Source organism: Sturnira hondurensis, unplaced genomic scaffold (assembly GCF_014824575.4).
Source record: "Sturnira hondurensis isolate 20B ecotype Veracruz unplaced genomic scaffold, ASM1482457v3 Scaffold0023495, whole genome shotgun sequence".
NCBI lineage: Eukaryota > Metazoa > Chordata > Mammalia > Chiroptera > Phyllostomidae > Sturnira > Sturnira hondurensis.
In genome coordinates this window covers 503,566-516,606 of record NW_028096126.1, presented here as the reverse complement: position 1 = coordinate 516,606, position 13,041 = coordinate 503,566, and the positions used below count along the sequence as shown (strand labels likewise).

At 40.6% G+C, this 13,041-nt stretch overlaps 1 pseudogene; it reads right to left on the bottom strand.

Moving 5' to 3' along the window:
* Window positions 1–1,664: 1,664 nt before the first annotated feature.
* Window positions 1,665–2,278, bottom strand: LOC118981092 (citrate synthase-lysine N-methyltransferase CSKMT, mitochondrial-like; annotated as a pseudogene).
* Between the last annotated feature and the right edge of the window lie 10,763 nt (window positions 2,279–13,041).

Genomic DNA, 13,041 nt, shown 5'->3' with positions numbered 1-13,041 from the left:
ACCAGAAAGATTTTGCCTAAAAGCCTATTTGGAAAACAAAACTGTAAATCTTCAAACACAGATGATTGCAATGATTTGCTTTCTAATGAGAAAAACAAATAAGCCTTTTTCCCCCTTGCTGATTGGTTCCTTTTGTGGTACATTGTTCCCATCCTGTCCTCCCTCCCTATTTCCATATCATTTGCTGTGTAAGTTTGTGGTTCCTCTCACTAGAGATGGGATCTATTTTTCCACTCCTTGAATTCAGCCTCAGCCAAGTGATTCATTTTGGCCAAAGGGATATTAGTAAAAGTGATGCAAGCAGGGCCTTGAAATGGGCTTGCACAGCTGGGCTGCTTCCCTTTCATTGTCCATCGCCACGTGAATTACATGCTCTGGGGATCAAGGAGACCTCTGAGCCAAGCGCAGCTGAGCCCAGCCTGAGATGTTCAAGTGAAAAGAAATGATTGTTTAAGCCACTGGATTTTGAGTTGGTTTGCTTCACAGTAAGATTATACCAATAACCAATGGATAACCCACTCCATTTCCCTTTTTATTTTACCTATCAATTCCTGCCACCTAGGAACACACACAAACACATTTGCTTATACAGTATTTAATTACAGGAAAATACAGCCATCTTTCTCTATTCCATTGTCTTTCTCCTTAATACACTTTTTACTACCATACTCATTGTATTTTTCCCCTCCTTAGCACTTCTTACACACTTCCACATGATCTACAACTGCCTCTGTGATGTGATAGGTGACACTGTGATCCTGGGGCTACAAGTAATCACTGTTCCTCTCTACTCTTAAACACACTATGATCTTGCTGACTTTTTGTAAAAGGCAAAAGATTTATTTGATCTAAAGGGAAACAAGTATCATGAATTCATTTTATCTTTTTAAAAATTCAATATATTAGGAATATTTTTTATTGTTGATGGGCTCTTTAAGTTCCTTTCCCCTGCCCCAGGCTGGACCTGGAGCCAACTGGACCCCAGATATTCCTTAAGGACCTTTAATCCGGAGCTAAGGTGCAAGCAGGAACAGGTAAAGCAACATATGCCTCCTGGATTCCCAAGGACGCAGCTGTCAGGAAGTTTCCAATCCCTCTAAGTCCTCCCTGGGACCCAGCAACAGGCTTCATGTCAGCAGAAGCCACTCTGTAGAATACTCCCATCTCCTGCCTCCCAGGAGCTTTGAGGGTAAGTATTGTTTGTTCTCTCTCCCTTGAACATTTCACCTAGGTTTGCTTATAGAGTCCTTCCACCCATCTTTTCACAATTTTTCCCTTTTATAAGTGAGAAAAATGAGCTTAGAGGTTAGGCCATTGGGTCACACAAGTCAGTCAATGCTGGGATTTGGATCTGGTGCTTTTAGGAGTTCCGGTTAGTTGAGGGTGGGGAATGATCCACTTGTACCATTTCTACTCAACACTCATCTTGAGCCTGAGCCTGCTAAGTGTTTCAACTATCACTGTATGTAATCCTCATAACTCTCAGTATTAATCCTACCCAGCTGATGAGTAAACTGGGGAACAGAAATAGTTAACACTATTATATTACCCAGCTAGTAAACATGAAAGCCAGAACTGAAATTCTCATTTCCCAGCCATCTTGCAAAGGCAAAGCTCTCTCCACTTCTCACCCAACAAAACTTTAGGGTCAAGACTAAAAGTCTTTAATGAGAGCCTTGAACCAAGTAAGTAAAGTAGATGATGCTCCTGAAAGGTCCTATCTCCTGCACAGTCACAGTCCAGCTTTAGGATCCTTGCTCCAGGCAGGGAAGCCACACATCAGGGTCTTCATCTGAAAATTAAATCAGGGTCCCATAGAGGTTTCGACTCTGGGGCATTGTGACAGCAGCTGGTGAACTCCAGGCAGACTACCACCTGCAACAGCATCCCAGGTGCCCTTGTCCAGCAGTAGCTGGAAGGCTGAGGAAGCCACTGGCTCCAGGTTCTGGGCATCAGCTTGCACAAAGTGGAGGCAGGGTGGCTCAGGGTGCTGCTATTCATGTGAGCCACAGCCACAAGGGAGAAGCCCACCCCCTGCACATCCACAGGATACATGCACTTGTTGTAGAGGCTCGTACACAGGCTCAAGACCCCATAGCCCACATCTTACACTGGCAGTGAACAGGGAGGCTGCCCCCTACCCCCCGGCAGCAGCTGCAGTAGGAACTCCTGAGGTTTCTCATACCCAAAGAACCAGTCAAAGGTGGGGACCCTGCTGACACATCTGAGTGTGGAGCTCATCCTAGAGGCAGCTACTGGCCAGGAAGCCTGTGGGCATGAATGGAAGGCCTGTGTCATCAGATACCCAGCTCTACCAAACCACTGCAAGAACTGCGCAACATAACTGGTCAAAGCATGGCACCTCCCCACAGCCATGATCTCCACATGCAGGTTTCTACACAGCACAGCCATCCAGAGATGCCAGCAGTTTGACCAGAGAACCCTCTGTGAAGTGTCACCTGCACTGCGGCAGAAGCCTACCATGGTGAAGAATAGCTTTTGCTGGTTGCAACCAGAGGTGGAAGAGGAGGTAATGCAACAGCTCTGGCTCCTGAAGGTGGCTTCACAGAGTCTGTTTGCCACTCCCCAAAAGCCTCATTTGTTAAAATAATCTCAACAAATATATTCAGGAGGAACATACAGAGAGCAGTTTTCAAAAGCCAACAACTCACTGATTCTTTTAGGTTATGAGGTGCTTCTAAGGGACGATAAGTGATTTCCAGCTGGTCTGGCTTTATTCAATTGCCACCTGTCCCTTTTCAGTAAATGTGCCCATGGCCATCATTTATATTTTGGTGGAAATTTGTCAGTCTTCTAAAGGAAACTTATACTGAGGTCGCTCATCCAAAAGTATATTCAATTTATATTGAAATAATTTCAATCACACTCAGAAAAGTTGTAAGAATATTACAGTGAAATCCCAAACTCTCTTCACCCACATCTGCATTTAACATTTTGCTTTATTATTGTCTCTCTTTTTCTCTTTCCCTATTTTTCCTGAACCACTTCAGAGTAAATTGCTGCTCCCATGCCCCTTTTCCCCTAAATTCTTCAGTGTGCATTCCCTAAGGACAATGGCATACTTTTTCATAATCATAGCTAAAGTACTTAAATCAGAAAATTTAGTGTTGATGTGAGGCTATAATCTGATATTCAATCTGTATTTGAATGTTGCCAATTGTCCCAATGTTATCCTTTATGGCAGTGGTCCCCAAACTTTTTGGCACCAGCGATTGGTTTTATGGAAGACAATTGTTCCATGGATGGAGTGGTGTGGGCTCTGGATGATTCAAGCACATTACATTTACTGTACACTTTATTTCTATTATTATTACATTGTGATATATAATGAAATAATTATACAACTCACCATAATGCAGAATCAATGAGAGCCCTGCGCTTGTTTTTGCAACTAGACAGTCTCATCTGGGGGTGATGGGAGACAGTGACACCCAAAGTGTGTTGCTTATGTCCAGTCTACTCTGTGATCTCATTTTGGTTGCTGTCACTGCAGAAAACCCTGCTTCCAAAAGACCTAGAAATGAAAGCAGGTCTATCTGTACTTTTGTGGCAATCTCAGGATATTCACCTTGACTTTAATCCAGAATATATGGGGATTTCAAGTTGCCTCAAACATACTTTTAAGGCCACTTGATATTTGTGATATCAAGCAGTTGATCCTCTTCTAGCACAGACAAAATTGATTCACCTGGGTTATTCACAAATGGGTCAAAGATTCATTCTTTCCCAGTTCGGTGGTCTTTTGTGGGAAGTAATGTTCAGACTCTTGAAAGCTGAGATAGGTGATCATGCACCACCCAGAAGAAAGAAGGCCCTGGCTCAGTCTCTTTCAAAAGCAATGCTAATGTTTGAAACATGTCAAAAATCCCAATGTTCACTCATTACCTCCATAATTCCAATTTGGCTTTGAATACAGCCACTTTATCTGCCAACCTGAACACACTTGTTTGCCCCAAAGTGACAGATTGAGTTCATTGAGCAGGTTGAATATATCACACAAGTAAGTGTTTTGCAACCCATTCTTTGCCACTGAAATATGCTGCCAGTGGTGACTGTTTTTCTAAAAGAAATCTCTGGAGCATCTCTTGTGACTCAAAAAACTCTGGCCAGTGATCTATACTTAAAAAGCCATCTCATTCCCTGGCTGGTGTGGCTCAGTGGATTGACTGCTGGCCTGCGAACCAAAGGGTTGTCAGTTTGATTCCCAGTCAGGGTACATGCCTGGGTTGCGGGCCAGGTCCCCAGTAGGAGGCATGTGAAGGGCAACCACACATTATGTTTCTCTCCCTCTTTCTCCCTCCCTTCCACTCTCTTTAAAAATAAATTAATTAAATTTTTAAAAACCTTACTGATACGTCCCCTAGAGCAAGGGTTATAAAGGAAAGAATAAACAAATGGGATCTCATCAAAATTAAAAGTTTCTGCATGGCTAAGGAAAACAGTATCAAGATAAAAAGAGAAGCAACAGCTTGGGAAAACATATTTGCCAATGATACCTCAGATAAGGGTTTAATCTCCAAAATATACAAAGAACTCACTTGACTCCACTCAAAGAAGACAAGCAACCCAATCAAAAAATGGGCAGAGGACTTGAACAGACATTTCTCCAAGGAGGACATACAGAGGATCCAGAGACACAGGAAAAGATGTTCAGTATCACTAGCTATCAGAGAGATGCAAATTAAAACCACAATGAGATACCACTTAACACCAGTCAGATTGGCTATCATAAACAAAGAAACAAACAACAAGTGCTGGAGAGGTTGTGGGGAAAAGGGGACTCTAGTTCACTGTTGGTGGGATTGCAGACTGGTACAACCACTATGGAAAACAGTATGGAATTTTCTAAGAGAACTAAAAATGAATGTGCCTTTTGACCCAGCAATTCCACTCTTAGGAGTATATCCTAAGAACCCTGAAACACCAATCCAAAAGAACCTATGCACCCCAATGTTCATAGCAGCACAATTTACGATAGCCAAGAGTTGGAAGCAACCTAGATGCCCATTGGTAAATGACTGGATCAAAAAGTTATGGTACATTTACACAATGGAATTCTATGCTGCAGAAAGGAAGAAGGAACTACTACCGTTTGCAACATCATGGATGGAACTGGAAAGCATTATGCTGAGCGAAATAAGCCAGGCGGTGAAAGACAAATATCATATGACCTCACTGTTAACAGGATTCTAAACAAACCAAACAAGCAAGCAAAATACGACCAATGACACTCAAATATGGAACAGGCTGACAGGGTCCAGAGGGGAGAGGGGAGAGAATCATAGGGGAAAAGGGAATGGACTCACATGAACAAGTATAAAAGGCACATGGACAATAACTAAGGGTGGGGGATGGAAAGGGGAGGGAGGCTGGGAGCATGGGGTGGGGGGCGGGCAGGGTTGGGAATATAAGACAGAAACCTGTACTTGAACAAGAATTAAATAAAAATTGTATTAAAAAATTTTAAAAACCTGCTTAAAAAAAGAAGAAAGCCATCATACTATTGTGTATAAGAGAAGATGCATGTGCTCTATGCCTAACACCTCAGAGAGCTACGCAAATAGCCATGAGTTAAGGGCATGTACTTCAAAGTGGTTGATAACGTTACCTGCAAAACAATAAATTCAGGTGACATTTTTCAGCTAGCCAGTACTTCTCTATGGATTACACAGTGCATAGCCTCACATTCAGAGGTGACCTCTTTGACCCAAGAAGTGAAACCAGAAAGCTGTCCAGTCATGGCAGCTGCTCTATCCATGCATATACTGACACAAAATGGCCAATTCATTTTTCCTGATATGTAATCATTCAAAGACTTGAATAGTTCTGCAGCTGTGCTGTTGGTTGGCAACAAAAGTGCACATAACATGTCCTCATGTACAACCTCCTGAAAAATATATTGCACAAACACCAGCATTGTTGCCTTGTTGTCAACATTGATAGACTCATCAACCTGGGCTGTGTACTATGGTGACTCATTCATCCTCTCTAACAATTGTGCCTCAATATCCTCTGCTATTTCATTAATTCATCTAGTTATGGTTCTAGCCAAGAGGAACACGTGCCACCTTTTGAACCACAGCCTCTCCTAAAAGTTCACAACAAATGTCCTTAGCAGCAGGCAGGGTCAACTCCTCACCAATGGTAAAGCGTTCTCAGCTTTAGTAATGTGGTTAGCCACTAAGAATGATGCTCTCAGTACAGACACATTTGATGAAGTGGTGGCCTTCTATAAGTGCTTCTGTTCTTCATGTTCACATTTTTCTCTTTTGAAAAACTCCAAAGGCTTGCCTTTTAATGCAGGGTGCTTTGTTTCCATGTGGCAAAGCAGTTTTGAAGATTCCATGGCTTGTTTGGATAACTGGTTGCCACATATTATAAAAAGTGGGTTTGGAGACTGTGAATCACCTGTTGCAATGAACCCATAATTTAAGTAGGACTCTTGGTATTTACTTTTAAATGCAGCTTTCTTTTGTTGGCAGTCTTAGAGTCTTCTTATGTCTCATCACTGGGTCTTTCCACCTTTTCAGAGAAGTTTTCCAGTGACATTTGTTTTGTACTCATTTAGGGGAGGGGTTGCTTGTGGGCTTACCAAAACTGTAACTGAGAACAAGGGACTTCTGGCCAAGATGGAGGCATAGGTGGAAATACTGAACCTCCTCACACAGTCAAATTTAAGGACAACAAAGATTTAGAAACAAAAACACAACCAAAACAGACAAAATTGAACTAGATCAAAGTCCGACAACAATGAACCATTCATCCAGACCAGTAAGAGGGACGGAGTCAGCGGCTGGCAGAGAGGGGTCCCAGAAGGAAAAGGTGACAGTTGGCAAACCCAGGCGGGCATGGAACAAAGACCCAGTAAGGCTCTCAAGGAGGTTGGCTGACCACGGAATATCGCAAGCAGATAAACGAGGCAAAAAAAAATGGCAGTGAGATAGACTGTGCAACCCAGGGCCCCAGCAATGGGAAATAGAGCCTAAAAGCACCACTTGGAAAAACTTTTGGGGGTTTAGGTGCTGGAAGAGGCTCCCAGCCTCACAGGAGAGTTCATTGGAGAGACCCACAGGGTCCTAGAATGTACATAAGCCCACACACCCATGAACCAGTACCAGAAGGGACCAATTTGCTTGTAGGAAGCAGCAGAGGGGACTGAAATCCAAGAGAGAGATGAACCAGCGCCATCACTCCCTTTCTGACCCTGCCCCCACTTGCAGTATCACAACCCAGCAACTTGGGTTGCCCCGCCCTGGTTAACACCTAGGCTCCACCCCTCATATATAACAGGCACTAACAGACCAAAACATGATGTCTCAAGCAGAAGAACAGCTCAAAGCCCCAGAATCAATACTTTTAAGCAACCAAGAGATAGCCAACCTATTGGATGCACAGTTCAAAATACTGGTGATCAGGATGCTCACAGAAATAGTTGATTTTAGTCACAAATTAGAGGCACAAATGAAGGCTACACTAAGTGAAATGAAGAAAAATGTACAGGGAACCAACAGTGATGGAAAGAAAACTGAGACTGAAATCAATGGAGAGGACCAGAAGGAAGAAAGAAACATTCAACCAAACCAGAATGAAGAAACAAGAATTCAAAACAATGAGGAGAGGCTTAGGAACCTCCAGGACATCTTTAAACATTCCAACATCCAAATTATAGGGGTACCAGAAGGGAAAAGAAACAGCCACGAGTGGAAAACTTATTTGAACAAATAATAGAGGAGAACTTCCCCAGTCTGGCAAAGGAAATAGACTTCCAGGAAATCCAGGAAGCTCAGAGAGTCCCAAAGAAGTTGGACCCAAGAAGGAACACACCAAGGCACATCATCATTACATTAGCCAAGATTAAAATGAAGGAGAGAATTCTAGAAGCAGGAAGAGATAAGGGGACAGTCACCTACAAAGGAGTGCCCATCAGACTGTCAGCTGATTTCTCAAAAGAGACCTTCCAGGCAAGAAGGGGCTGGAAAGAAGTATTCCAAGTCATGAAATCCAAAGACCTACAGCCAAGATTGCTGTATCCAGCAAAGCTTTCATTTAGAATGGAAGGGCAGATAAAGCACTTCTCAGATAAGGTCAAGTTAAAGGAGTTCATCATCACCAAGCCCTTATTATATGAAATGTTAAAGGGACTTGCATAAGAAAAAGAAGATGAAAAATATGAACAGTGAAAGGACAGCCAAGTCACAGTTACTAACAACCACACCTAAAACAAAAGCAAAGCAAGAGGACAGCTAGATCAGGAGTGGAACCATAGAAATGAAGAACACATGGAGGGTTAGCAACAGGGGAGTGGGAGGAGGAAAGAGCGGGGAAGGGTACAGAGAATAGGTAGCATAGACAGTAGGTAGAAAATAGACAGGGGGAAGGCAAGAATAGTATGGGAAATGTAGAAACTAAAGAACTTGTGACACATGGACATGAACTAAAGGGGGGATGGTGGGGGAGGGGTGTGCAGGGTGGAGGGGAATGAAGGGATGAATGGGACAACTGTAATGGCATAATTAATAAAATATGTTAAAACAACATGTGACTGAGACAAGTGTGCGGTGCAGAAAAGAGGTGCAGATGGGAGTGGTAAATAAAATAATGGGTGGGCCACATGCAGACTAAAATAAGTGTTGAATTCTGGCTAAAGCCTTCCAGTAGATGCAGCTGTATAATGGAAGTACATCAACTCACTTGCCACTATAAAGCCTGCCACCAGATGCAGCTTAATTGTCACTTGCCACTGACTCATAGGAATTTGCTATGAGTCTGCAAGCAATTGATTTATTATGGTCTTTGTTCAGTCCAACCTCTCTGCTAATGATAATCTGTATTTACAGCTTCTCCCCAGTGCTAGCATCATTGCCTTAGCTCCATCTCAGATTATCAGGCATTAGACTCTCATAAGGAATGCACGACCTAGATCCCTCACACTGCAGTTCCACAGTAGGGTTCATGCTTCTATAAGAATCTAATGCCACTGCTTATCTGACAGGAGATGGAGTTCAGGAGGTAATGCAAGCAATGCAAAGTGGCTATAAATACAGATGAAGCTTTGCTCACTCACCCGCTGCTCACCTACTGCTGTGCCACCCAATTCCTAACAGCCACGGACCAGTACCAGTCCATGGCCTGGGGGGTTGAGGACTCCTGCTTTATGGCATTTTCCCCCTTCTTTGTATTCCCTGAATCCAATTCAACATCACAGGTTACACTAAATTGGCACATCTCTTTTTCTATTTCAATCTAGAACAGCTCCATAGCTTTTCTTTGGTATGATATAATACATCACGGTACTGGAGTTGTACAGGCCAGTTTTTTTTTTAGAATGTCTTTCAATTTAGTATTATCTGAGGTTTCCTCATTGTTAGCTTTGGGTTATGTATTTTTATCAGGAATACAACATAGCTGCATTTACATTTTAAATTGTATTTTTAATTATCATGAAGACAATATGTAATAACTATATTATATTAAAGATTATCAGCTGAAGAATTTTTTTATTTTTGAGTTTAGAGAGGTGAAGGAAAGAAGAAAGAGAGAGAGAGAAACATAGATGAGGATGTGAGAAATATCAACTGGTTGCCTTCTGCACACACTGCAACCAGGGACCAGGCCTAAAACCTAGGTATGTGCCCCAACTGGGAATCAAACCAGCAACCTTTAGTTTTGCGGGATGACATCCAACCAACTAAGCCACACCGGCTGGGGCTGAAGAATTATTTTGAAGGAGGGAAAAGTGAGCTATTTTACCTATATTTGTAGCCAGTATTATTTCTCTGTGGTATAGTCATTGTGATCTAAAAGAATTGTATACTTTAACAAGAGCATACTGTAATTACTGTCATGTAGTAGTAACAGGATGATCTGGCTCAATATAAAAAACTTTCTAAATTTTAGAAAGTTTTCTAAAGATTTCTTTAGAAATTTTTTCCACATAAAGATTTCTTTAATTTTGTGAATTACTTAACTCTGAGCATGTCTACTGTGGAAGGCAAGGAGTCTTTTCATGCATCAGACTAGGACTGAACTAGATGACCACTAAGATACTTCCTGACTCTGGTATGTGTTCCAGGAAGACTGATATTTGCATTCACTCTAGCTTTCTAATTGCCAACAAGGACATCATTCTGAATCAACAGGAAAAATTTTAGTATGTTAAGAGTACATATCATATGAAAAGATGCTCAATTTCACTAAAAATTAAGGAAATGTACATTAAAACTCTGCTGAAATGCCATCTTTTACCTATGAAATTGGCAAAAATCTAAAAAATTAATAACAAACACACTGTGTTGATGAAGATGTGGGGAAATAGTCTCACATATTACTGATGAGAACCAAATTGGTAGATAACCTCTTTGGAAGGTAACTTAGTGACAGATACTAAAATTATAAATTTATTTGCCCTTCAATGAACAATTAAACACTGGGGAATTTATTTTACAGTTATGTTGCACACATGAAAAAGGATATAAGCACAGGTTACTCTATGTAGCACTGTTTGTAACTGCAGAAGATTTTAAAAAATGGAAATGCCCATTAAAAGAAAATTGGTGAAATAAATGTTTGCATATCCATCCCATGAAATATCATGCAGATATCAAAAACAGAGTGGTAGGGGAGAAATTATGCACTGATTTAGAAAGAGCTTTAAATTATATTCAGTGGGAAAAATGCAACAGTTTTTATATGCCAAACAGTTATACCATCCTATCTTTGATGTAGAAAGGAGACTAAAAGTCTATATGCATATTTGTTTGTATGTCCACATATAAACTAATAACAGTAGTGAGGGAAGGTGCCTTGATAGATGAGAGACAAGGATTTGTAAGAGGCTTTCACTGTGTATCCTTTTGTATTTTCAGATTTTTGAATCACATGAATGTATTACCTATCCAAAAACTAAATTTAAACATAACCAGAATGAACAAAAAATGGTAAAAACAAACAAACAAAAGATTCTGTGTCCTTTCCTTACCACCAAAATCATTGTAACTGTGACTGATCAGTACAGGAGTGTGAAATCCTAGCTCCTTGCCTTTGGTCTGAACAAACTTAGAGAGATAATTTACATTCTAGAGTTCTCCATGGGCTACAGCTGGGATTTTACTTGAAACTGTATGCTTACTCAGTTTCTTCCTCTTCCATGTCCTGCTTCTCCCACTCCCTTACTGGTTTCTCTTAGCAGGACTTCCTTAGTAAATCATTTGTATATGTATCTGTGTCTTAGGGTCCCTTTCTGGAGAACATGATCAAAACCATAGGGTTTATTAGATTTGGAATGGCTATAGCATGACACCAAAAGTCAATTTTTTTCTAACAGGTAAATTTGAGAAATTAGGGTATCGTTATTATAAATTCCAATCCCACCTTTCATACATTGCAAATACTCCAGATTATACCTCACTATGCAATTATTTTGATGTACAATAATTTAACTGTCTTGCTTCTATGAGCAAATGGGCTTTACTATGTACCTAATCATATTGACAATTTAGTTAACATAAAATTCATGCCCCTAGGGTCTAGTATTTTAAAAGACTGTATAAACGGAATTTATGTTTCAGGCAGACCAATACAGAAGTAAAAAAAAAAAAACAACAAAAACACCTCTCATATCTTGTGTTATCTGCTAACCTCCCGAAGCATGAGATCTGATTATCTCTATCATTATGTCATTTAAGCTCAAAATAGAATGCAGCCAATTTAACAACTGCATATTTGCATTTTCCCCATAAAAGCTCATTTTTCCAAATGTAATACATCTTTGCTCTTACTAAAGGCCCAGTTTCCTGAGCAAAATTTTCCTTTCTCCCTTCTCCATAAACATCACCTTAGCATCCAGAATTTTCCTACAGGTAAGGGCTTTAGTTAAATGTTCAATCATTTTGAGAAGTATTTGCAGTGCAGCAAAAGTCAGAGAGAACTTTCTTGCCCTTTACAGGCTTCTGGTCTGAAACAAGAGGGATTAACATCTAGATTCGAGGACAGCAAACTACAGCCTACTGCCTGTTTTTGTGCCCACCTCTTCAATCCATTCCTATGACCTAAGAAATAAATTTTATATATTTAAAATTATTGAAAAAATCAAAAGAAATATATTATTTTTGATACACAAAAATTATGAAAATTTCACATAAATTTTACATAAAAATTTCACATAAAATTATGTGAAATTCAGATTTCAGTGTCCATAAATAATTTTTTTATTGAAATACCACCTCACAGATTTGTTTACACATTGTCTAGGGTAGCTTTCAGTTGAGTTTTTATGATAGAAACAACCGTCCTTGACAATGATCTTCTGTGGTAGGCAAACAATGTCTCCCTCCCCCAGCTTTATCCTTGTAACTATAAATATTCAACCTTACATGGCATAAACGGATTTAGCAAATGTAGTTAAGGTTATGGACCTTGAGATGAGGAGATTATGCTGAATTATCCTTGTAGGTCCGATCTAATCATATGAGCTCTTAAAAGTAGAAAACTTTTCTCCAGTTAAAGGGATGTGACAAAAGGAAAAGTCAGAGAGATTCAGTCGTGAGAAGGAATTGACATGCCCTTGCTGGTTTAAATATGGAGGAGACAACGTGACAAGGAATGTAGGCTACCTTAAGAAGATGAGAGAAGCTGACAGACAGCAAGAAAGTAGGGGCATCCAGCCACATTGAACTGGATTCTGAGAGCCATCTGAATGAGCTTGGAAGCAGATTCTGTTCCCAGGGACTCCAGTAACCTGGCTCTGCCACCATCTTGACTTCTGTCTTTTCAGAAATTAACCAGCTGAGCTCCCTAGTGCTGGACTTTGGACCAAAGAACTGTGAGGCTACAAATGAGTGTTGTTTTAGGTTACTAAATTTGTAGTAATTTGTTTCAGCAGTAATAGACAACTATACATCCTCAAAGTCTACAATATTTTCTACCTTGCCTTTTCCAGAGAAATTTTGCCAAAACTTGATCTGAATCATTGATCTTCAGAGCAGCACAATTAGCATTACATAGGAGCTTCATAGAAATGAA